We start from the raw sequence: 25,692 nt of genomic DNA, 5'->3' as shown, positions 1-25,692 counted from the left end.
GTAAAAAACAAAATTTTAACATCAATTTTTTAAAAACTTTGTGTTCCAACTTCTCTTCCCCCCTCTATTCCCACCCCCCCACCCCCCACCCACAAGAACTCAATCAATTCAAAATAAGTTATACATGAGTAGTCATGGAAAAATTCCCATATTAGCTAGTTGTGAGAGAAAACAGTCAAAAAAACCAAAACTTCAGATTAAGGAATTGTCAAAGAGGAAATGAAAAAAAATTTTTAAATGTGTTTCCATCTGTTTTCAGATACTATCAATTTTTTCTCTGCAGATGGGCTGCAATCTTCATAAGTCCCTCAGGGTTACATCGGATCATTGCCTTGCTGAAAACAACCACATGCTTCCCAGCAGATCATCCCCTACTATTGCTGTTATTTTGTATACAGTACATTTCACTCTGCTTCAGCTCACGTTGGTCTCTCCAGGTTTTCCTGATAGCATCCTGTTCATCACAACCTCTATATAGCACCTTAAGCTTGACAGAGAATCTTCTTCACAAAAGCCCAGCAAAGTAGGTACCATACATTTTGCCATTATAATCAATCATCATAACTATTTCCCTCCATCCCACTCCCTTCCCATGACATTTACTCTATCTTCTTTTTACCTATTCCTCCTCAGAGGTGTGAGGCCATATTTGAACTCAGGTCTTTCTGACTCCAGGACTGATGCTCTATCCATCATGCCACCTATCTGCCCTTTCAGAAAATATATACTTTCTCTGTTTTTTGTTTCTTTGCTATTTGCCATATATGTACTCATTGTGAAACTGTTATTTAGTGGGAAAGGAGTCAAGCCTTGGCTATAAAGCTTGAGGTCCTTCTTCCCCTCCTTAATGAAACAATGATCAGAAGTTAGCTTGAACCTGAAAATCACATCCCCCCAGATGAACAATATTTAAGGGAATAGATCTCTATCTCTATCCCTATCCCTATCCCTATCCCTATCCCTATCCCTATCCCTATCCCTATCCCTATCCCTATCCCTATCCCTAACCCTCTCTCTCTCTCTCTCTCTCTCTCTCTCTCTCTCATCTCTATCTCTATCTATTTATATATGTATATGTATCTGTATTTATATATAAAATTCTAGTCTGGTACCCCGTCTTTCTGGGAAGAGCAAAGAATTGGCCTCTGCCTTTTCTTCCCCATGTGTCAGGGAAGAAAGACTCTTAAAGAAGGGGTGGGAGGAGAAAAGGATAGAACTGTCTATTCTGCCTCCTTTAAGCCACACAATGACACCCCATGCTACATGTTGGGGACAGACCTCTTAACATCGTTGTTGGTTTTGGTTTTTTTTGCAGGGCAATGGGGGTTAAGTGACTTGCTCAGGGTCACAGAGCTAGTAAGTGTCAAGTGTCTGAGGCCGGATATGAACTCAGGTACTCCTAAATCCAGGGCCGGTGCTTTATCCACTGTGCCCCCTAGCTGCCCCAGTTCTTTTTTTTAAAACATAATGAAACAAAGCAAAATTAATTCTTAAGAGACAAAGGTAGGGGACACAGGCTCAGTGGGAGAGTCAGAATGATGCTACCAGTTGTATTCTTGGCAACAGATGACTATAGCTCCTCTATATCTGTTCCCAAGTTCAGTTACAATCTTTTCCATGTTTATTTCACACTCTCCCTCCTGCTAGATCACTTTTGGTCACCAATCTTAGAAGCAGTAGCAGTGGTGAACCCCTTTCTTTTTGCCAGCAGCTCCATCCTCTCACACTTTGTTGACATCAGCTCTCAAGCTTCTCCTCTTTTCCCCCTCCCTAAAGAATTAGAGGTTGACGACTCACTAGAAAAAGCACAAGAGAACTTTGAAAATCAATAGACTAAGTATTTGATGTCAAAAAACTCCCTGTGGGCTCAAATGACAAATGAAGAACTGCAGAATGTCAGAGATGAGAGTTGTAGTGGATTTGTATCATGTAACAAGGCTGTTGGCTACAAGACAGACCATCCAACTAGCACAGTGCCTGGCACATAGTAGGTGCTTAATAAATTGTTTTGGTTTTTTCCCCATTCAGCTAACTTGATGCTAGAGCACCACAAACACATTTCTGGTCTCAGTTGTATGAGATAAAGGTTTGGTCATTTGTGTAAGAGACCCTCATGATCAAAGGGCCCAAGCATACTTGGAGGGATTTTTGTACTCTTTTCACACCACTGCCACCCATAAAACATGGGAAAAAAGTAAACCTGGTAACCCCTAGAGTACCGAGAACAGCTCCTCACTTGTAAACACACATACTTTACAAAGTAACAGAAATAAGTTGTATTGACAAGGGGGAAAGAAACAAGTATTTCTTATTAAGTTCTCCAAAATCAAGATTTTCTGAGCAACCTGACCCCAAAGATCTTTAGAGACTGTCAATAAGTACCATGGGTTTAGTTGGAGGCCTACCAGGGCCCCCAGCTCCTGCAGTGCCTTGGCAGCTCTAGTAGCATACAGCACTGGTCATCATGGTTCCTCTTCCTGCTCCTTGTAGCTCCCAGCAGGCTATACATTTGTCACTGTCTGTTGTAGTTCCTCTACAGGTCTGCCTGGCATTAATCTTCATTCTGGCTCCTCTTGTGATTTAATACAATTCTATAAGGGCCATACTATTGCTGTCATTATGTAAACCTCCCATCCCCACCCCCAGATCCTCTACTGGAATCATTTTGTCATTGGGCATAATCTTCCACCACAGAGGGGAAAGATCTGCAGGGTGTCCTAATCTTCCAGGAGATAGATTTCTCTCTATATCACAGATTTAGGACCAGAAGAACCAGATGAAGCTATTTCTCTTTTGTGTTACTCTTGCAAGACTAACAAACTTTGCCCAGGGAGTAGGGAATTTGCCACTTTTCATCTCCAAGAGAATCACCAACTCTAGGTAGGAGTGAGATTTGTAGTTATTACTACTCATTGTCCTGTCTCCCTCAAACAATAGGAAAAAAGGTCTCTCCTATCCAGGTGATTACTCTTCATTGAAACACTTGAGAGGAGCAAGAATGTTCCAGCCCCCCATATCCACTAAATACCCCAGACATCAAGCATCTCAACTCCAGAACCTCACCCAGAAATAGTCTTAAATATTATACCTCTTACCACCAGGGCATTATCTATAAGAAGAGATTCAGAAACCAGGGTTGACCAGGAACCATACATAAGTCCCACTTTCAGGGAATCTTCTGATTATGCATCATCCATCTCCCTGGCTTGCCATGTTGGAATGAGGAACTGGCACAGGTATTGAATTTATTCCAGCTGCTGGAGACCCAATCTCTGAGTATTTATTGATGCATATACCCTGGGCTGTGGTGTTGGAGAGAGAGGAAAAATTGATGCTCTTATCATTGCAGAACCCTTGAGGGTGACTGTGGAGTTGGGCTCGACTCCTGTATTAACACAGCAGCTCCCTCCTTCTGACCTTCCAAGCTGTTCTTGGTTAGAAGATGATTTCAGCACATTCTTCTGTGAGTTTTGCTGCTCCGGGCATTTTCCTATGGTGTTATTTGGATGCTTTTTGGGGTGATCGTGTCATGAGTTTGGGAGCTCGCTGCCTTTCCTCCACCATCTTCGCAGAACCCTTGAGAGTGGAAACATCAGTCAAATGTCCCATAGCTAGTAAAATTCTATACCTCCTCTCCAAATCTCTGTGATCCAAAGCCACCTGATGCGTAGGCTAAACTTCTTGCCCTTTCTACAATTCATTAATTTATCATCCTCTTCTACCTCAGCCCTATACCTTCTAAGTTACCAACTAGTTCTGCCCATCATCATGCTTCGGGGAACCCTTGTTCTATTATTTAAAGACTTCCCTTTGATGTATACTTCCTCTCAATACTTCTGGTCCCTTGCTGTCAGTTCCAGACCCTCCTTCTCAGTGAGGTTCACTCAGTGTGTGTATATACATACATACATACATACATACAACATACTTATTTATATATAAACATATATGTGTGTGTATATCTGTATAAAACCCTACACTTGTTACTAGTATCTTCTGGATACCACTGGACATACCTGTCTGTCTCTGTCTCTCCTTTCTTTTTTTACACTTTTTAAATCAATACAAATTTGCCTTCTCTCCCTTCCATTTCCCCCAGTTCCCATTCATGAAGAAAGAAAGACAAACCTTGGTCACAGACATGTATGGCCAACCAAAGCAAATTCCCACATTGTCCATGTCCAAAAAAGATATCTTCTTTCTTTTTTTTTTTTTAAAAAGGAGTTCAGAACCTGGATCAGATTCTTCTCATCCTATCTGTGTCCTTATACAGGGGGTTTCAAAGTGCATCAATTTATTTAGACTTTTATTTTTCTCAAATTTACATGTAATAACAAATTTTAACATCAATTTTTTAAACTTTGTTTTCCAAATTCTCTTCCTCCCTCCCTCCCCACCCCCTTAAGAACTTGAGCAATTCAATATGTTATACATGTGTAGGCATGCAAAACATTTCCACATTAGTCAGGTTGTGAAAGAAAATAGACAAAAAACTTTAAAAAAAGGAACTAACAAAAAATTATGCTTCAATCTGTATTCAGATACCATCAGTTCTTTCTCTATAGATGGACTGCATTTTTCATAAGTCCTTCAGAGTTGTCTTGCATCATCAAAGTACATCTTGATATTCTCTCAAACACTCAGGCTACCGCCCACATTTCCAAATTCTACACCTTTACTTTGTCCTTCCCATACATAGAAATGGTCATATCTTTGCCGTCACTGCTAGAGTCTCATAATTGTCAACCAAAATTGTTTGTCTTCCATGAAGAAATTCCATCTCTGAAGTTCTTTTCTCAGATCACAACTTCCTATACTTCCATCTTGCCCTTTGCCTCATGGCTCCATACTGGAAGCCCCCAGTTATTCCATCTCCTTTTCTACCCTCCTAATTCATTAAGATTATGACCTCACTTTCCTCCCTTTTTCAATCTTGACCCTTTAGTTAACCAGATAAATTATATATTGTCATCTACTTTTGGATCCCATGCCCCCTTGTCCTGTTACTTTTTGCTTTATCAAATCCTAGCCTACCACCTACTTTCTTTTTTTTTCTTTTTTTTGTGGGGCAAAGAGGGTTAAGTGACTTGCCCAATGTCACACAGCTAGTAAGTGTCAAGTGTCTGAGGCCGGATTTGAACTCAGGTCCTCCTGAATCCAGGGCAGGTGCTTTATCCACTGTGCCACCTAGCTGTCCCATGCCCAAGTTTTTAAGGAAGAGAAATGCATCACTCAGTGGCCAGCTCTTGGATGATGAACATCTCTATAATTGGACTGGTCCTTGGACAACAAACATACAGTATGCTTCCAAGCTTATACTTGGAAGTGCATAGATTTAAAAAAAAGTTTTTAAAAAAATAAATGTATTTATTTTATTCTGAATTTAAGAAGTAAAACAAGCATTTCCATTACAAAGTGGGATAGAAACACAGAACACTGCTCTGAGATTGCCAATATGCTATGTAGAACTTGCTATTTCTTTCAAATATACCACCCAGTTATCATGGAACTTTCTTTTTCTCCCTTTTCCCCTCCCCCTGCCAATGGCTAACATTAGACATAAATCTGTATGTGTGTGTGTATACAGTGTACATATATATGTATGCATATGTAGGTATGTGTGTGTATCTATACATATATGTGTGTGCCATTTCTCTTTTCTATGTTCAAGCTTTTTTCTGTATTCTATATGTATAGATTTAAAACTGGAAGGACACTACAGAATCTATCTAGTACAACCCTATAGCATTTTTTTTTTTTTTTTGCAGGGCAATGAGGGTTAAGTGATTTGCCCAGGGTCACACAACTAGTGTCAAGCGTCTGAGGCTAGATTTGAACTCAGGTACTCCTGAATCCAGGGCCAGTGTTTTATCCACTGTGCCACCTAGCTTCCCCCAACCCTATAGAATTTTATAAATGAGGAAACAGGTCCAGTAATGTAAAGTGATATGACTACAGTCACATAAATAAATATTAAGCATCCCGGGTGAGATTTTAACCAAGTCCTGTAATTCCAAAGCCAGAACTCTTTCTTCCATTACCACATTGACTTACAGTTTGATATGACCTATTACAATGTGTGCTCTGTTGGTATAGCTCATAAGAGTTCAGAGTCCTTTCCGTACCATGAGGAAACATTGAAAGAAGGTATCTATAGTGACTCGTTATTTATTATTCATTTTAAGTAGAGGCCTTTTGCTGGCATAACAAGGTGATTATTGCTGTGCTCATTGGTGCTTGCTATGGGACTCTAGTGTTGTCTGCATAAACCCCGGGAAAATCTCAGAAAGAATCCGTGTGCAGTGTGAAGATAAAGGATTAATTTACAACTTGGCTGATCACCTTGAAATAAATGTGAATTCACTCCTGATTAAAGGAAGTTTAGCATTGCTTTTCAACTTTCTTATCCTTTTGTCAAGGCTTTGCCTCTTCCAGAAACATTCTTCACCAACATACTGCCTATTAATGAAGAACTGGCAGCTCTGTGACTAGGTGGGAGGTATGAAGACCGAATCAGAGACAGAATTTAGACAGGTCTTTGTGGAGTAGGGTCAGTGACCATCAAGATCCTAGAAAAAATATTAGGAGGGGAATCTGGGTAGGATCCTCACAGGGAATGGGCATAAGGGAAGAGGCAGAGTTCCATGCAAAGAGATGGTCAGCATTAGGGAGGTCTGGCATCAGGGTATAAGGAAATAAATACAGGGTCTGTGGTTTATAGACAGCTTAGAAGGAACTGGAGTCTCATGCCATTCTCCTGCTCAAAAATGTTTAGTGGTTACCCATTGCCTACCAAATAAAACAGGAATGCCCCCACTTGGAATTCAAGGACTTGACTTACATAATTGGTAACTGAGCTACCTTTGCAGTTTTAATTCCCATTATTCCCATTTATAGAATGTAAACTAAATGAGAATAGAGATTGTTTCATATTTATATTTTTATCTCTGGGGGGCAACTAGGTGGTGAAGTGGATAAAGCACTGACCTTGGATTCAGGAAGACCTGAGTTCAAATCCAGCCTCAGACACTTGACACTTACTAGCTGTGTGACCCTGGGCAAGTCACTTAACCCTCATTGCCCTGCAAAAACAAACAGTGCCTGGCACACAGTGGTTGTTTAATTACATCAGACTCTTTGTGACCCCATTTGGTGTTTTCTCAGCAAAGATACTGGGGTAGAGTGGTTTGTCATTTCCTTCTCCACCTTATTTTATAAATGAGGAAACTGAGGTAGACAAGGTTAAGTAACTTGCCCAGGGTCACACAGCTAGTAAGAGTCTGAGGCTGGATTTGAACTCAGGTCTTCCCAACTCCAAGCCCAGTACTCTAACCACTGTACTACTGAGCTGCTGGTGGATAGTAGACATTTACTAAATACTTGTTGATTGATTCATACATTCTATGCTCCACACAAATGAGGGTTACCAATGGTCTACAGATGGATATGAATGAAGGCTTTTGATAAAGCTGCCCAAAGAAAAGGACTGATATCCATTCCCAAGTTTGGTCATGTTCTTTCCCAGATCCATGCATTTGTACATGAATCTGTCCTATCTGTCAGTCAGTCAGTCAGTCAATAAGCATTTATTAAGTGTTTACTGTGTTCCAAAGGTTTGTCATGCCAGGGTGGGAGTGGGTATAAGCTCCCACTCTCTATAAAATGCTCCAATGGCGTGCATCTCAAATAACCTCTGATGACCGAAGCCCAACTCCTGGCCTTCTCGGCGGAACTGTTTTCACTAACAGAGGAAGGGGCAAAGGCGAGTCACTGGTGCCTTAAAACCAGTTGCTTCGGGTAGGTGGGGCTCATTAGCTTTGGCAGGCAGGCACCTTGGGGTGTTTTGCAGCTATACCCATATATGGGAAAGGTTTCGGGAGTTAACCCCAAGGAAAAAACAGGAGTCGGAGTCCCTTAGGCAGTTGGATGTTGGACATCACATTCCTCTGGCAACTCCTGCAGTGGCACTGGTGCCAAACTGTATTGACTCTGCCTCTCCTTTGGATCCACCAATGTCACGGAGAGGGAAAACCTGCTGCATGGGCAACAGCTTGTTTTCCATATTGATCTGCCCAGGCCAGTGCCCTGGAGAAGACTCTCTAGCTACTCCTCATGGGGTGAATACAACACAGGATGTGGCAGTTACTGGTTATAAATCAGTGAGGAGCTGTGTCTCCCGTATCGGACTGCACAGCCACACTGTGGCCTGTGGCTCTTCAAGGTGCTGATCCATGGTCCTCCGAGACTGGTGGAGGCCTACTACTACTACTACTACTACTACTACTACTACTACTACTACTACTACTACTACTACTACTACTGTGTTTCAGTATTGGTGTGTTCAGGGAGGACTAGCACCTCTGGTGTGAGGGCTTGCTGAGCCCTTTTCAGGGCTACTCATCCACCTTTGGAGTCTAGCTGTCATTCAACTCTTATCTATGACTCCAAGGAACTGTAACATGCATAGCAGCCATCCCCCAGTAAAACTGTCTTGGTTGATGGGCTAAACCAAATAGAGGGTAGCTGATAGGGTGAATTAAGGGGATGTCTACCTCAAGCACATGAAGACCTTCCCCAGTGGAATGGGTAGAATGAGAACAATTTGTTCAAATGCCCACAAAGGCAGCTGAAGCAGGTCCTGTGGAGCACTTAGAGCTAGGTCAGACAATCGAACATGCCAAGGTCATGCAATGCATCTCAGACCATGGACAGTGCTCATGATTTTGGTCTTGCCATTGGACTTCAAAAATTCTGAAAGATATCTGGCTGATAACTGTGCAACTCTGCCTCACAAATCTATTTCACACAAAAGTCAAGACATTGTCCATCGCCCTGTGATGTCATGAGTCCTCTTAGAAAATGAGGGTTGAACAACAAAAACAACTCTGTTCCAGGGACTCTAGCAAGCACCAGGGACACAAATACAAGCAAAAAGAAAGATGACCTTGCCCTCCGGGGGCTTACTCTCTAGTAGAGGGGGGGGAGACAATACCTAAAAGGGGAGCTGAAAAGTGTGGTGGAGGAAGAAAAAGAGGTACAAGCATGGGGGAGTGGTGGCTAAATCCCAAGAATCAAGGATAGCTGCTCTTAGGCCCTTCCCCAAAATGGAAGTTCTGGGAAGAACTTGCCAATGGAAGAAGGGGCATTCCAGAGCTGAGTCAGGAAGCAGCTGGAATGGACTTCTAATCTTTTTTGGATTTCTTTCCAGTCTTCAAGGCAGGATCAAGTTTCACCTCAATGAAGTCTTTCCTCCAGCCAGAAGTGTTCCTCTTCTGCCCAAATCTCTTGTAGGATTATGAGAGATTAAGTCCCTCATAGACTTAGAGCTCAGAAGAGATCTTGGAGGACATTGAATTCAACTCCCTCGTTTTACAGATAAAGAGACTGAGATCAATGTGGGTTAAGTAGTTAGCCCAAGGTCACACAAGTGGCTAATGATGGACTGGGATATACACCCAGGTCCTCTGACTTCAAATCATCTCTATCTATTTGACCTCCCATATGTTATATATTCCAACCTGTATTATTTTTATTTAAATTCAATTCAATAAAAATTTATTAGTTACCTACTGTGTGCAAGGCATTTTTATCATACAGGTCTCATCCGTCTATACAACCATAAGCTCCGTGGAGATGGACACTATACATTTTCATCTCTGGCCGCACCAGGCACATAGTAGGCACTTAATAAATAAAGGTACAAGGGGCAGAGGCAGGGTTGATCTCAAAGTACAAGGCAAAGGAGCCCACATGTTAGAGCCACGGTCTTGGGTCAAACTCCAAGGTTGAATTGGTACTGATCCTTTAGATCCTGGGGCCTTAATTTTTTCCTTGCTAGAGGCCATATAAGTCTCAAAGTCTGGAACACAGATCAGTTGTGTCTGACTCTTTGTGACCCCATTTGGGGTTTTCTTGGCAAAGATATTGGAGTGGTTTGCCATTTTCTTCTCCAGCTCATTTTACAGATGATGAAACTGAGGCAAACAGGGTTAAGTAACTTGCCCAGGGTCACATAGCTAGTAAGCGTTTAATATTTGAACTTAAGAATATGAGCCTTCTTGATTCTAGTCCTGGTGCTCTATCCACTGAGCCACCTAGCTGCCTTAGCTGAGACTGCAGATTTAAATGACTCAAGCAGGAGGAACCCTGGGAAAGGAAGCCAGTCCATTCATTTCAACTTCCAAGCTTGGCATTCAAGGACTTTTTTGTTCTGGTTCCAACTTACCTCTACCAGCCTTACTTTTTCTGTCTTATCTTTATGTCCTGGATATTCTAGTCAAACTAAATTCTCCTTTTCTTTTGCTCACGATGTCTATCATACCTTTAGTGGATTCCCCCTTGGCCCCCCCTTTTTTTTCCTGTTCAAATCACCTTTTTCTCCCCTCACTGACTAGCCTTCTCCATGATACTTTCCCTGACCTGCAGAGATGAATCAATTTTTTTCCTCTTCATATTTCTCATAATACCTTTCCTGAACCTCTCTTTTCTACTCGTCTCACTCCCCTCAGGACAATGTTTTGTATACATTATCTTTCTCCCCATTAGATTCTAAACTCTTTGAGAACACAGCTTCTTGTCTCTATATTTGTATATAAGCAGAAGGCCTTGCACACAGTAAGCATTTAATAAATGTCTGTTGAGTTGAATCGAATATTAGCTCTACAAAGAGACCTTGGTAAAACCATTGACCCATAGAAAGCCAGAGCCAGAAGGGACTTGAGAATTATAGACCCATAGAAGGATAGAACTGAAAGGGACCACATAGATGAGGGTTTCCTAAACCCTAATCCATCCACCTCTGGCTCCATAGATATATTTCAGAGGGATCATGGACTTGACTGGGAAATAAACCACATCTTTATTTTCACTAACCTTTAATTAAAATTTAGCATTTCTTTCAATTATGAAACTTTTAAAAGGAATTTTAAAAGAAAGGAATCATAGGTTTCACCACACTGTTGGTATAAGAAAATGTTAAGGACCCCTGCCATAGATCACCCATTCTGACCTTTTACTACATGAAAGAGATGCTAGTTGCCTTCCAGAGTAAAGGAGGGTGTGTAGCCTTGGTTTCCACATATCCTTCTAGGCTCTGTCATTCCCTAGGAAACCTGGTTGGGTGGGCTACAAGAAGTGAGAGCTGGGTTGGAAAACTGGCAACTCCACAGACCTCTGCCTTGGACCCTCCTAAATGCTCTGAATGCCTGTCAGTGCTGGTGTTATTGCTAAGGAACCAGTATTAGAAGGGAAAAGGAAAAAAACAGAGTTGGGAGTTTAGGCGAGTTAAGGAATCTGTGACCAAGAAAGTAGGTCAAAATTCTAAGTGCACATGAATTTAGGGAGCCAGAGAGTAGGTAGGCAAACAGTCTAGGGCTCAACCAGTGGTGGGATGAGTCAGTAGGGATATGGCAAATAGAAATAATAATAATAATTAAAATAATAATAGTAATAAAAATCATTCACTCAAATCTGTCCTCAGACACTTGATACTTACTAGCTGTGTGACCCTGGGCAAGTCACTTAACCCCAATTGCCTCACAAAAAAAATCATTCACTAGAGTTCTACTACAATGCTTAATTGTAGTATGGAGGTGACCCTGAGTTCTCAAAGATTACGCAGAAAATAAGCTCCAGCACCTATGAAGTCTTTAGATATATAGGTTTGTCTTTGGGGATTCTGAATAGCTAAATTAGAAGCAACATCACCAGAAGGGGGTCTAGAGGTGGTAATTTTATTTCTTAACAGTTATTCACAAGGACCATTCACTAAGACATAGAGGGATTACATTGAAAGTACCACTCACACCAAAGAAATTTGTTGTTCAATCATTTTTCAGTCATGTCTGTGATCCCATTTGGGGGTTTCTAGGCAACGATACTAGAGTGGTTTGCCATTTCCTTCTCCAGTTCATTTTACAGGTTTAAATGACTTGCCCAGGGTCACACAACTAGTAAGTGTCTGAGGTCAGATTTGAACTCAAGAAGATGTCTTCCTGACTCCAGGCCCAGCATTCTATGCATTATGGCACCACTTAGCTGCCCCAAAGAAATTAAAGATCCCCTATGGAGGTCCTTAATGATTATAATGCAATTGATATTTATTATCCCATTTGATCCTATGTAGTAGAGTCTACCATGTCCCATATCTGTGGGAACCAGTGGTACCCTGGGGGCTGCCACAGGGATAACTGAGTTAGTGGGACATTGAAAAGAGGACTGTCTGAGGATGGGTTTAGGGCATGGATGAAGCCATGCCAGAGATATGAATGAATAAGAATGTCTTGGAAGGAATATTGGTCTTCCATCCATTTAATGTGGGTGACAGAAAGGAGACACTGTGGGGTGACTGAAATCTCTGCCTGCCATATAGCTAAGTAGCAATGGGTTTGAGGAGTCAAATGTCTTGGGTTGCTAACAGTGCAGTTTGAGCCTCTGATGTGAAATGGGGGGCTAAGATCCAGATCTCAAGTGGCTATGTAAACTGATGGCTGAGGTTGAGGGTAGTGTGGCTACTGGGGTGAGTTCTAAAATATTGGGTATAGCCAACTAGAGCAGAGACAAGCAGTGAGTGGGGGCACTGTGATGGAACTTTTTTCTTGTGCTGCTCTTACCTTTCAATTTATACTCTGAGATCCCATATATACAATTCCTTGCCCTAATCTTGCTTTGTCGTTGTTCAGTCTTGTTCAACTCTTCCTGATTCTATTTGGGGTTTTCTTGACAAAGTTACTGGGGTGGTTTATCATTTTCTTCTCCATTCCATTTTACAGATGAGGAAATTGGGGCAAACAGTGTTAAGTGTCTTGTCCATGGTTACACAATTAGTAAGTTTCTGAAGCCATATTTGAACTCAGGGAGATGAGTCTTCCTGACTTCAGGCCCAGCACTCCTATCAACTGTGCCACCTAGCTATCCATCCCTAATTTTGCTGCAACCCTGCAAATCTGACATTCTCTTCTCTGCTGGTTAATCCACTCAGATTTAGACTTGAACCTCCAGGTTAAACTGCTCTGACTGGTGAGTATAACTTCTGAAAACTTATATCAAGCTCTCCCCAGAATATTATTCACATTCCAGCTAGCAACCTACACTAGATATCTTGCCATATTCCTCTTTTTCTCCCCATCCCCCCCCTCCTTTCTCTCCCCTCTCCCCCTTCCCCCCCCCCTCCCCTCTGCCCCGATTTTCTTCCTTCTGCCTGCTCTGGAAACAGTAGTCAAATCAAACCATTGCTTTAGGAAAGGGCATGGCAATCAAATGCCTTGTGGCTTCACTACTGTGACTGCTAAGACCAAAATGACTTTCCCGGACTCTACTCAAATATTTGAATGTTGTCTTCCATCATTAGAATGTAAATTAATGATAATCAACCATGAAAAATTTAGCTACTCTGATCCAGACAAGGATCCAGGACAATTCCGAAGGACTCAGGATAAAGAATGCTATGCACCTCCAGAGAGAGAACTGATGAATGTTGAATCCAGGTTGAAGCATATTTTTTCTTGTTTTTTTTTGGCAACATGGTAAATGTGGAAATATTTTGCATGACTTCATATGTATAATGGGTATTGTGTTTCTTACCTTCTAGATGAGTGGGGGAGGGAATGGGGAGAGAGAAAGAATTTGGAACTAAAACTAAAAGTAAAAGAATATAAGTTACTTAAAGGCAGGGAATGTCTCACTTTTATATAGGTATATTTTATATCTGCATTTAGCAAAGTTCTTGGCATATAGTGGGCATTTAATAAATGTTTGTTTATTCATTCATTTAATAAATTATTGTTACCTTTTGTTTTTTAAATCACCAGAATTTTTATAGTATTTCCCCTCTTCCCCCCATCTATCCCATATAACAAATAATACTCTTTAAAGAAAAAATATGAAATGAAAAAAAAGTAGAGCTCCCCCAAATCAGCAAGACTGGCCAATATATTGAAAAAGTTCGACAATATTTTCTATCTACTTTAACCATAAGCTTCTTATCTCTGCAAAGGAGTTGCATGAGAGTGTCTTCTCATATCTCTTACTTGGTATCATACTTGTTCTTTGTAATATTGTAACATTTCCCTTTTTTTTTTTTTACTTTTTTTAGTGAGGCAATTGGGGTTAAGTGACTTGCCCAGGGTCACACAGCTAGTAAGTGTTAAGTGTCTGAAGCCAGATTTGAACTCAGGTACTCCTGAATCCAGGGCCGGTGCTCTATCCACTGAGCCACCTAGCTGCCCCAACATTTACTTTTGATTGTTTCATGGTTATGCTTTTCATTTACATTGTTATAGTAATTATGTATATTGTTTTCTTGTCTCTGCTTACTTCACTCTGCATCAGACCATATTTTCCATGCTTCTCTGTATCCATTATATTTGTCATTTCTTAGATCATAGTAAAATTCTATCACATTCATTTACTACAATTTTTGTAATCATTCCCTAATGGATGGGCATCTTTTTGCTTCCAATTCTTTACAACCACATGAAGGGCTATTATAAATATTTGGCTATACACGGGGACTTTTTTCTTATCAATAACCTTCTTGGGGTACAAGTCTACTGGTGGAGTCTTTGGGGCAAGCTGTATAGGCATTTAATTTCTTTTCAAAACAGCTATACTGATTCATAGATCTGTCAACAATGCATTAGTGTACCCATCTTCCCGAAACCTCTTTAATAATGATTATTCCCATCTTTTGTCATCTTTGTTAATTTGCTAGTTGCTTAGTGAAACCTTGGGGTTATTTTGATTTGTGTTTCTCTTATTATTATTAGTGATTTGCTGCATTCTTTCATGTGGTTAATAATCATTTGCAATTCTTCTTTTGAGAACTAGTTGTTTCTTATCCTTTGACCACTTACCTATTGGGGAATGACTTTTGTTCTTATACATACATATATATATATACATATATACATAAATATATATCTATGTACATATGATCTGGTCATGTCTATATATCTTGGATAGCTGAAAGATTTGATACAAAGTTACACCCCCCCCCATACTTTTGATGTATTTTTCAAAGGCTTTTTCTGCATCTAATTAAGATCATCATGGTTTTGGATGTTTTTCTTTTTCTTTCTTTCTTTCTTTTTCAGGGCAATGAGGGTTAAGTGACTTGCCCAGGGTCACACAGCTAGTAAGTATCAAGTGTCTGAGGCTGGATTTGAATTCAGGTCCTCCTGAATCCAGGGCCAGTGCTTTATCCACTGTGCCACCTAACTGCCCCCTGTTTTTCTTTTTAATATGATTATCGATCCATCCTTGCATTTCCTAATATATCCAAATTGAATAAAAAGAATGATATTCTAGATGAACTTTTATAATCCAACAGGATTTTAAAATGTTTTGAATTAATATTCATTAATGGTATTGATCTATAGTTCTTCTTTATTTGTTTTATCCTTCATTTATTAGGCATTAACAGGGTATGACCCATCTTTATTTTAGGTTGGTGTTACTTGTAAAGCTTTCAAAGATTGCTGAAGCCATAAAGCCTATTTATAATATGACATAGGAAATACTGAAGAATATGGGGTACAAGTGATGCCTAGGTTCTAGGTTGACAGTGTGGAAGCAAAGGATAGCTATATACCTTGTTATAATAATAGCTAATAGTTACCATTTATATAGCACTTACCATGTGCCAGACACTGTGGTAAGCACTTTACAATTATTATCTCAATTGATCCTTATAATTCCCACTTTACAAATGAGGAACCTGAGGCTATAGAGGTGAAGCCCAGGGTCACACAACTCTTAAGTGTCTAATGACAGATTTGAACTCAGGTCTTCCTGACTCTTGGCCTTGGGGCTTTATCCACTGGGTCACTTTTGTTACTCAGTTGTTTCAGCCATGTCTGATACTTTGTGATCCCATTTGGGGTTTTCCTTTCCTTTTTTTTTCATTTGGGGTTTTCTTGAAAAAGATATCAGTAGTTTGCCATTTCTTTCTCTAGCTCATTTTACAGATGAGAAACTGAGGCAAACGGGGTTAAGTGACTTTTCCAGTGTCACACAGCTAGTAAGTGCCTGGGGCCAGATTTGGACTCAAATGAGTCTTTCTGACTCTACCTATCTACTCTAACCATTGTATCACCTGGCTGCCCCAATAGAAACACAGAATTTTTGAAAATAATTGAAGGTCACTGGCCTGTAGCTTGAAGATTCTGCTCTCTCTCTCTCTCTCTCTCTCTCTCTCTCTCTCTCTCTCTCTCTCTCTCTCTCTCCCCATAGTTTTTCAAATTTCACTCATAGTGAGTTTTTTTTTTTCAGGGCAATTGGGGTTAAGTGACTTGCCCAGGGTCACACAGCTAGTGTTAAGTGTCTGAGGTCGGATTTGAACTCAGGTCCTCCTGAATCCAGGGTCAGTGCTCTATCGACTGCACCATCTAGCTGCCCCCTACCCATAGTGGTTTTAAGTGACAATTGTAAGTTTGTTCAAAGTTCCAGGACACAGTTGATGCATGTCTGCTGACTTGAATTTATGGTAAGTAGTTAGATATTCCCTTTACAACCTCCTCTCTTATCTTGACTTTAATTTTGTTAACCATTTTTTGTTCTATCTTTTCTAGGCCTAAAATAAATCTTCTTGGTACAGAAAGTGAGATGAGAGCTGAATAGTTCTGCCTTTTCTCTCTTGTCTGTTATCTTTTCTTAGGTCTTCTTCTTTTTTTTTTTTTGTGGGGCAATGAGGGTTAAGTGATTTGCCCAGGGTCACACAGCTAGTAAGTGTCAAGTGTCTGAGGTCATATTTGAACTCAGGTACTCCTGAATCCAGGGCCGGTGCTTTATCCACTACGCCACCTAGCTGCCCCAGGTCTTCTTATTTTTTAACATTCTTTTTGGTATTCTTTATCATTCTTATCATTATCATTTGGCATCCTTTATCACCAAGTGCCCTCTTATTTTGAGCTTTTTAGGACCATGCCAATCTTTGGTGTTCACTCTTAACTACTTGTTTTTTCTTCCATCTTCTGTACCTGTCTTTGAACAGCCTAAGCCAGTCAAGATGCTCCCTGTGAATAACAGCAATAACTGATACTTGCATAACACTTTAAAGTTTGCAAAGCTCTTTAACAAATTATTTCATGTGAGTCACAATTATCTCCATTTTATAGGTGAGAAAACTCAGGTTCCTAGAGAATGAGTATCTTGTTTATGGTCAACAGAGCCAGTTGTTATCACACATGGGATTGGAAATCCAATCTATCCAAATTCACCTGTGATTCCACAAGTTTCTTTTGACAGTTTCTACTTTAAAAAGCTGAAACCTAGAGAGGTAAGAAATTTATCTAACTAATAAGTGGGTAGAGGCAGGATGCCTGAGAGTCTTCTGATTATATTCATTCTATTACCCATCATGCAGAAGGGAGGAAATCAGGAAAGGCCCTATTAAGTCCTGTAAGGCAGACAGACAGTTGTCAAGGGGAAAGTTTGCATCAGACAAGGCAGATGTCTTAAGCCCATTGACGGTTGGAATCTGGTAAAGAGTAACAGATGGCAGCCCTGGCAGTTAGTAGGTCATTGTTAGTATCTGGCTGAGGGCATAGGGACCTAGCTGGGAACAAGGGGATGCTTCCATTAGAATTCTATCAAATGCCCTAGTGTATAAGGATTGGCCCCAAACTTTGGGTCCAAAGGGAAGCTTGTTATCAAAGATATCTATCTAGGGATAAAATGAACCTGGTGGGACAAAGGGGATAAGATGGAGGAGGGAAAATGCACTGGGCAAGTGCAACAAGAAAGGAGGGGGCAAAGATGAAATAAGAGGATATCTAAATGAGGAGATTTCCATGGTCAAAGGCAGGTACATACATAGGGGCACTTATTCAGATGCAGAGAGGAAAAGGACCTGAAATGAAGGAGGGGAGAGTGGCAGGTTAGAGGTGAAGCAAAACATGAGGAGGTACCTGGTTATTTGGCTTTCACATCCCTGGTCCCTATCATGATACCTTGTACTTAATATGTTCTTTATAAACAAACATTGAGTTTAACTGAATTGTGGATGGTATTTAATGCTATGTGTAAGCAGCAATAGAGCTGAATTGGGGATCAGGGCCATTCCCTTGGTGAGGCCTTGTATAGTGAATGAATAAAGCTGTGCCAAATATTTTGATCACAATTTGCTTGAGTTATTCTGACTCCTGCATGGGGTGGGAATGGTAACAACTTCAGGGAAGGAGAATAAAGATAACAATCAACCTCAGACTTTGTGATGGACATTAGTAAGATGGAGCTTGTCCAGAGGAAGGCCACCAGGATAATGAAAGAAGAGTCCAAACAAAACCATACTTGTTTTTTGTTTTGTTTTGGCAGAGCAATGAGGGTTAAGTGACTTACCCAGGGTCACACAGCTGGTACATATTAAGTGTCTGAGGTTGGATTTGAACTCGGGTCCCCTTGACTCCAGGGCTGGTGCTTTATCTACTGTGCTGCCTAGCTGCCCCCAATACCATACTTGTTGTTTGTCCTTCATTCTCAAAGAGGACCATGATATTGGAAGGTGATGTCATGACTTGCACTGAATTGGATTTTAGTGAGGGAGGACTGTGCAAAGTCACCAGTCTCACAATCTCCTCCAGAGCCATCTGGGTCCAGTGGCAAGATATATATCAGGATTACTGGAGATGGCCCCAGATGTTTTAATGCAATTGGGTGTGTGTGTGGGGGGGCAATTGGGGTTTAGTGACTTGCCTGGGGTCACGCAGCTAGTAAGTGTTAAGTGTCTGAGACTGGATTTGAACTCAGGTCCTCCTGACTCCAGGGCTGGTACTCTATCCACTGCATCACCTAGCTGCCCCAAGGCAATTGGGTTTAAATTACTTTCCCAGGGTCACACAGCTAGTAAGTGTCTGAGGCAGAATTTGAACTCAGGTCCCCTTGACTTGAGGTCCAGGGCTCTAACCACTTTGCCACCTTGCTACCCCAAACAACACCATGCAATGATTAGTTGAAGGAAGTAAGCTGGAGAGTAGGAGAATTAGAGGAGATATGATAGCTGTCTCAAATTAGCTAGAGAATTCACACAGGGAAGGAAGATTAGAATTATTTTGTGTGGTTCATTCAGGTTTTTAGGTCGCTCTCTCTTCCCTGAATTCCTGGATGAAGGTGAAGAGGAGTCTTAATCTACCCCCACATAAAGAGGGGAATCATTGTTCAGTCATTTCGGACCTCATTTGGTGTCTTCTTGGCAAAGTTACAGGAGTGCTTTGCCACGTCCTTTTCCAGCTCATTTTATAGATGAGGAAACTGAGGCAAACAGGGTTAAGTGATTTGCCCAGGGTCAAACAGTAAGTGTCTGAAGCTAGATTTGAACTCATCTTCCAGACTCCAGGCCTGGTGCTGTATCCACTGCACCACCTAACTGCCCTAATATATCATATACTTTTTTTTTTGGTTGGGCAATGAGGGTTAAGTGTCTGAGGCTGGATTTGAACTCATGAAGATGAGTCTTCCTGATTCCAAGCCCAGTACTTTGTGCAATATGGCGTCACCTAGCTGCCCCCATCCCCTCAGTAGAGGCTACTAAAGGGGCAAGGATTTTATATTATCCCTCTGATGGGGCTCCCCAGTAGGGGGTTATAGCTGGTGGGCTGGGAAATACTCAGTGGATAATAGTAAAGATCAAGTTCCAGTTTTGACTCCAATCCTGGGAACAGATTGTATGGTCTTGTATCTTCCAGGGATAACCCTGACTGTGGTTGGGATGGCTGAGGGGTTAAGTGGAGGTTTCATCACTGGCTGCATCACCCTAATGTTCTTCTGCTACTATTCATTATTGACATTTTGGATCAGGAGGCATGAACAGCTTTTGATATTATTCCCATTGCATGAACTGTGCTTTTTGTGCGTTTGCGTGTGTGTGGTTTTTTTTATTTGTTTGTTTGTCTTGCGGGGCAGTGGGGGTTAAGTGACTTGCCCAGAGTCACACAGCTAGTAAGTGTCAAGTGTCTGAATCTGGATTTGAACTCAGGTCCTCCTGAATCCAGGGCCCGTGTGTATTTTAAAGAAACTTTTAAGTTGTTTGATATTTTTGTCTCTTTCATTTGCATTAAGTTTTCCTATGGGGCAGCTAGGTGGTGCAGTGGCCCTGGAATCAAGAGGACCTGACTTTAAATTTCACCTCAGACATTTACTAGGTGTGTGACCCTGGACAAGTCACTTAACCCTGATTGCTTCAAACATTGAGGGCCCATCTACAGTCATCGTGATGCATATCTTGCTACTGGACCCAGATGACCCTGGAGGAGAGTGAGGTTGATGACTTTTAACAGCCCTCCCTCACTTAAATCCAATTCACCCTAAGTCATGATAATCACCTCCCAAAGTCATGGTCCTCTTCAAGAACAAAGGACAAACAACAACAAAGAAGCTTCTCCTCCAGTGCTAGGCTTTTTCCCAAGGTCAGAGTTGTTTGGTCAATAGTTTCAAAGCCATTTAAGTAGTTGAAGGTGCCCTGGAGAATTTTTTTTTGGTGGGGGCATTGTCACCAAAGTGTGGGATGGGTTAAGTGTAGAATCTTCTTTACATAGGGTGGATTGGTTTCCCTTTAAGAGAGTGAGAAGCCTGTCTAGGATTCTGTTGGTCTGGCTCTGGAGGACTAAGGCTCAAACTCCTGCTGTAGCTTCCTTCTTGCCTGAAGCATAAAGATCCCAAGGATTTAGGAAACATTTTTCGGGAGCTTTGGCAGAGTTCCCCTGGCTCTACTGGGTTTTTCTGACCCAGGTTTTTCTGCCTTGGCAAATGTGGAGATGAAGGAGAGCTTTGTCTACTTTAATTGGATTGTATGTTTTCCATTTTATTGAATTTGATGGTCCATGAGTGTTTCATCAACTTCCAATCCTGAATCTGAATCACTGGATTGCCCTGAGCTAGGCTTGGCCCAGAAATACGTCCTTTACTTTATGGAAGCAGCTAGATGACATAATTAATAGCATGCTGGGTATGGGTTCAGGAAGATACCTGTGTGATCCTGGAAAATTCACTCAAACTTCTAGGAGCTTCAGTTTCTTAGAGTGTAAAATGGGCATGATCATAGCATTTATCTTACAAAGTTGTTGGTTGTGGGAATCGAATTAGACAGTACATATGTGTATAAATATATGTGTACATGAACACATGCATATGTGTACATAGTGCTTCATAAACCCCCAAAAAAGTTATTATCGTTAGAGTTCTTAATTTGTTTGGTGATGCAGCCTGTTCACTCCCACCCTTGTCCTCTGTTCCTCACTTTAAATTCTTCAGAGACTGTAGTAGTCCATGCCTTATACCCTTCAAACAACAATGGTAGATGGAAGGAGGGCAGGAAGGAAAGAAAGAAGGAAAGATGGAGGGAGGGAAGAGAGGGAGGAAGGAGTACAGGGTCAGAGAGAAGACAAAAGGAAGGAAAGAAGGAAGGATTCATTAAAGAAGCTTTGCAGTTTTCAAAAGGCAATACATTCTGTTCTCTCCCTATTTAAATGACTCAAGTAAGTATGGCAAGGATAGAGGGTACTGATAGGTGAGGTAGGGTCACAAAAATGAAAGTGATTAATTTCACAAGCTTCCCCATTCTTAGCATGGTATAGTGGAAAGGCCATTGAACTAGGGGTCTGAGGATCCAGGTTTGAATCCCATCTCTGTGACTTACTAACTGGCCTCCAGTCATTCCAGGTTCAATGTTCTATGTACTTGGGTTCTAAGGGCCTATTTAGAACTATGGATGCTCCTCAACCCTTTGCCTTTGCCTCAGAGAGAATCTTGCTCTGTGCCTTTATCATTTTTTGACAGCACTGAGGAAATATTTGAGGGAAAAAAATTCTTGAGGTTATATGAACCCTGGCTTCCCGGTGCTGATTGCTTTCTTTCTATTAAACAGGGTTTCTTTCACACTACAGCTGACTCAAAGTAACAACTTTGTAATTTCTTCATTCTCTTTTTTTTCTATTCCCAAACCCTGTTTTTGGAAGTGTATCATAAGATCACAGGACTTAGAGCTGGAAGGGTCCTTAGAAATCATCTAGTCCAATCGTCTGATTTTAAGGATGAGGAAACTGAGGTTTGCAAAAGGCTGGGGGACTGCCCGTAGTTATTTGGAGAATTCAGGGAAAGTGCTCAGAACTGAACTAACCTTTCTTTTTTTGTTTGTTTTTTGTTTTTGTTTTTGTTTTTTTGTTTTTCAGGGCAATGGGGGTTAAGTGACTTGCCCAGGGTCACACAGCTAGTAAGTGTCAAGTGTCTGAGGCCGGATTTGAACTCAGGTACTCCTGAATCCAGGGCTGGTGCTTTATCCACTGCGCCACCTAGCCGCCCCTGAACTAACCTTTCTAATGGGGCCATTGTCAGGATCAAATGGCAGAATATATATGAAGTACCTCCTTAAAACTAAAATTATACAAATTAATTCATTCAACAAACATTTCCTGAACAACTGCGTACTATGTATTAGCCACCCACACTAGACACTCAGAGGGATACAAAAATGAATGCTGCTATTCCTTGAGTCAGCAGGACTCTTTCTAGAGTCGAAATCTGACTTCAGACACTTACTAGCTGTGTGATCCTGGGCAAGTCACTTAACCCTGCTTGCCATTTTCTTCTCCAGCTTATTTTACGGACAAGGAAACCACTCCACCATTTTGCCAAGAAAACCCCAAATGGGGTCACAAAGAGTTGGATGTGACTGAAAAAAGTGACTAAACAACAGTTGCTTAGAGTACAGAGAACTCTGAAAGAAATGAGGCATTTTGGTTTCGTCCCCATGCCCAATTGCCTAACCCACAGTAAATCTTCATCCTTAAAGATATCTGTGGCTGCTCTGAAGCAGTGTTCTAGACTAACTAGAACAATGCAGCAAATTATTATAAATCCATGAAACTGGTACTACCAAAGATCTTGCCTTTTTTTTTGGAGACTAATTCTTTGGTTTTTGTTGTTGGTTTTTTTGTTTGTTTGTTTGTTTGTTTTTTCCCCTGGGGCAATGAGGGTTAAGTGACTTGCCCAGTGTCACACAGCTAGTAAATGTTAAGTGTCTGAGGCCGGATTTGAACTCAGGTACTCCTGACTCCAGGGCCAGTGCTCTATCCACTGCGCCACCTAGACACCCCATGGAGACTAGTTCTTGACCAGCAGTGGACACTCACAGGCCCAATCCCACTACTGATCACTATGGAAATGGAAGTTTTGACCTCCTCGGTTGCTGACCTGGGAAAGTCTGTTCCTCCTTAGGCAGTTTGGTGGCCCCTGATCCTGAGGGCTCACCATACTGGTGCCAGTCTTAGTGCTGACACTAATCAGCTTTGGCCCTACTGCAGCTCAGAACTCCTAAACTCAAGTAATCCACCAGCCTCAGCGTCCCTAGCAGTGGGGATGGCAAGGCATGTGCCATATTGTCTGATTAAAATCTGTGTACTTTAAACATTGACCCTTTTTTCCCTATCCTCAATCCTAGGCCCTGTCACTTCCAAAGTCAAGAACCTATAGAGGATAGAACAGAAGTATCTGCCAGAGGATGGAAGTATTTTACTAATCTATTTATACCTTGGTTTGTGAGTACTGCTTTAAAATAGTATTATATGCACCTGTCAAAATCACAAGCCTTAATAACTTGGTCAAGTTGACACAGAAAAGAAACAAGCAGAGAGCTCGCAATTATAGCTCCCATTTCTATGGTACTTTTGGCTTTTTTATAAAATTTAAGCTGTCTCAGATGAAACAAACTGGTATGGAAGAGAGAGAGAGAGAGAGAGAGAGAGAGAGAGAGAGAGAGAGAGAGAGAGAGAGAGAGAGAGAGAGAGAGAGAGAGAGATGTCTACTATGTGCCAGGTCCTGTGCTATGCCCTGTACAAATAAATCTTATTTGATCTTCACAATAACCCTGAGAGGTAGGTACTCTTATCATCCCCCTTTTACAGATGAGGAAACTGAGGCAGACAGCAGTTAAGTGACTTGCCCAGCATCACGTAACTGGGAAGTGTCTAGGTCTGGATTTGGATTTGAGTCTTTCTGACTCCACTCTATCCACCCAGCAGCCTTAGCATTAGGAGTTACTGACTGGTCACCTTAGGAAAGTCCTTCACCTCTCTGATCCTCAGCTCCCACATCTGTCAAGCAGGGATATTAATCCTTCCCTATCTCCTTTATAGAGTTGGTGTGAGACTCCAATAGAGTTATGGGCATCAATTGCTATAGAGATGTCACCTGCGATTTCCAGAAAGATGACAGAGTGGTGGTAAGACAGCCCAGATCTCCTCAAAGCAGCAGCAGCAGCAACAACAACAACAACAACAAGAACAGAATTGCCCAACAAGGGGAAAGAATAACTAAAATACTGAAAATGAAAATCACTGCGAGCCAGGTGAGGTAGCACACAACTCAAACCTTGCTACTGGAGAGACTGAGGCTGGCATATCTCTTGAGAGGGAGAGAAAGAATGAGGAATGAAGGAAGGGCAGGAGGAGGGAAGGAAGGAAGAAAAGGAGGAAAAGAAGGAAGAGAGGAAGGAGGGAAGGAAGGGAGGGAGAAAGGAAAGAAGAGAGGGAGGGAAGGAAGGGGGAAGGGAGAGAAGAAACAAAGGAAAAGCTTAAGGTGGGTCAAACTAATAGGCAAAGATAACAATTCTGCCCATTATTTGGTAATTTTCTCAAGGAGCACAAGATCATAGTTCAAGAGTTGGAAAGAGACCTTAGAAATTTTACCATCTAAACTCATTTCAAAGATGAGGAATCAGGTCCACAGAGGGTAAGTGATTTGCCAGTCACTAAGGAAATAAACAACAGAGCTGGGAATAAAGTCTAGCAACATGGTACTAAACAATGCTTTTTCCACTATTCCATACCAAACAACATACTATTTTGTCAGCTGTAGAGTGTCTTGTACATTGTCAATGTAGAATAAGTATTAAACATGAATTATTTTAATAGTGAAGAATGTTATTAACCTATCTGACTTAAGGATTATAGAATAAGTAAAACAAATGATCACTTTAGATAAATTTTGTGTATAATCAAAGTCTGTTAAAAGTGGAATAGAGATTAGACAATCCTTGACTTTTGTTGAAGTAATCAGGTCTAAAAATATTGAGGATCATTATTGAAAAGCATTTTTTGTGTACTTATATCTAAAGACATTTTCATAATTGCTAGAAATGTATATCTATACATACATCTATATATACACAATACATATTCACATAAATACATGTACATATGCATTCACAAACACACACATACATACACATATATGTGTATAGATATACATACATATATGTATACACAAATATACCTGTGATTTCATTAAAACAACTGGGCCCCATCACTAACCCAAATGCCTTACCCTCCTATTAATGTTTTGTCCCCTATTCAGAGATAAGATCCTTGAGGGTAGGGATTTTCTTTTGTATTCGTGTCTCTGGGGGAAGTTAGGTGGCAGTGGAGATAGAGTGCCAGGCCTGGAGTCAGGAAGACTCATCTTCCTGAATTCAAATCTAACCTCAGACACTAGCTATATGACCCTGGGCAGGTCACTTCACCCTGATTGCCCCTGTTTCCTCATCTGTAAAATGAGCTGGAGACGGAAATGGCAAACCACTCCAGTATCTCTGCCAAGAAAACTCCAAATGGGGTCACAGAGAGCCAGATATGACTGAAACAACTGGACAACCACAAAAATGTATTATTATCTCCAGCATTTAGCATAGTGGTTGGCAAGTAGTAA

The sequence above is a fragment of the Dromiciops gliroides genome, chromosome 2, assembly GCF_019393635.1.
Source record: "Dromiciops gliroides isolate mDroGli1 chromosome 2, mDroGli1.pri, whole genome shotgun sequence".
Classification (NCBI taxonomy): Eukaryota; Metazoa; Chordata; class Mammalia; order Microbiotheria; family Microbiotheriidae; genus Dromiciops; species Dromiciops gliroides.
Note: the sequence above shows the minus strand (reverse complement) of the source record.